Here is a 1,704-nt window from a genome sequence, read left to right as displayed (position 1 = left end):
CTCTCTCTCTCTCTCTCTCTCTCTCTCTCTCTCTCTCTCTCTCATTTGACACATGTCTCCCTGTATCTCCCTGTAGCTCCAGCAGGCCTGGAACTCACTATGTGGATCAGGCTGCCTTTGATCTCAGAGATCCACCTGCCTCTGCCTCCCAAGTGATGGGATTAAATGCCTGTACCACTATGCCCAGCTTGAAGCCTAGGGCCTTGGTGCCAGACAGAAGATGCTTACATAAGTGGGGGCCAATTAGAAGCTGACCTCTGACAGGCTCCCAGAAACCTTACAAACTCACTGTCAAGTTGACTGGATTTAGATTCACCTAGGAGACTGGTGAAGCACACCTCTGGGCATGCCTGAGAGATCCATCTGTGACAGTATCTCTAGAAGAAATTAACTGAAGGGGAAGACCCTCTCAGAACCGGGCAGCTTTACCCCATAGGCTAGGGGCCTGAATGGAGTAAAAGGGGGGAGAGTTCCTCTGGCTGCCTCTCTCTCCTTCCTGCCTCTCATGATGTGAGTTGCTCTGGTCTGCCTTCCCCACCATGATGGACTCCAAACTCTATGAAGCCATGAGCCAAAATAAAGCCTTCCTATAGCTGTGTTAGGTGTTTGGTCAAAGCAATGGGGAAGTAATCAAATGTCATAGCCTACTGCTGGCGAGGTCCAGGGGAAAGGACTCTGAAAGCTCATGCTACTTCCCCAGACTCTACCCCTGGGCCTTCTGTCTTTGCTGACCCTGTTTCCCATCTTTGGGTCTCGTACTCCAGAGCTGTGGGCTCAGACTGTGAAAGAAGCCTGAGTGTACCTGACTGGAACCTGAATTGGGCTTCTGTGCCCTGAATAGCTTATCTGAAGCCATCAGTTCCCTCCAAAATAAACCTGAAAGAACCTGAACCCTGTACCCACCAGCTTTACATAACCAATAAAGAAAGGATCTAGGCACCCTGATAATACAAACAGAAGAATACTTCTACTTAATTCTCATATCAGAATCACAAACAACAAAAGAAATTCACACGCCAAAACCACAACGAAAGAATAATGAAATGGAAAGCCAAAATACTATGTCCCCAGCAAAGCCCACCAATCCTGTAGAAGAGTTCTACAAGAAGAACCCCCTAGAGATAACCCAGAACACTGAATTTAAAAGAACAATCATGCCAGGCATGGTGACACACACCTTTAATCCCAGCACTTGGGAGGCAGAGGCAGGCATATCTTTGTGAGTTCAAGGCCAGCTTGCTCTACATAGTGAGTTCTAGGACAGCTGGGGCTACAAGAAGACACTGTCTCAAAAAGACGAAAAAAAAAAAATAAAAAGACAGGCTAAGCGAATGGATTAAGACACAAAATTCATCTCTTTGCTGTCTACAAGAAACCCATCTCACCTTTAAGAACAGGTACTACCTTAAGGTAAAAAGATGGAAAAGAATATTCCAAGCAAATGGCACTAAGAAACAAGCAGGGATTGCAATTCTAATGTCTGACAAAATAGACTCCAAAGTAAAACTAATCAGAAGAGATAAGGATGGTCACTTCATTCTGATCAAAGGAACAGTTAACCAAGAAGATATTACAGTCCTTAACATATATGCACCAAATTCTGGTGCACCCAAATTCATAAAAACAAAACTACAGGGCTTTAAGACACAGATTAATCCCAACTCGGTAATAGTAGGGGACTTCAATACCCCACTGTCTCCATTA

The 1,704-nt window shown here is 45.0% G+C and overlaps 1 protein-coding gene across 4 annotated transcripts in view; it reads right to left on the bottom strand.

The window, feature by feature from the left end:
- The window catches only part of Acacb (acetyl-CoA carboxylase beta), a 140,738-nt gene that overhangs the window by 46,949 nt on the left and 92,085 nt on the right, over positions 1-1,704 (bottom strand). The window lies entirely within an intron of this gene.

Source organism: Nannospalax galili, unplaced genomic scaffold (assembly GCF_000622305.1).
Source record: "Nannospalax galili isolate Female #2095 unplaced genomic scaffold, S.galili_v1.0 scaffold103, whole genome shotgun sequence".
In the NCBI taxonomy this organism is placed as follows: domain Eukaryota; kingdom Metazoa; phylum Chordata; class Mammalia; order Rodentia; family Spalacidae; genus Nannospalax; species Nannospalax galili.
This window is presented reverse-complemented; position numbering and strand designations above follow the sequence as displayed.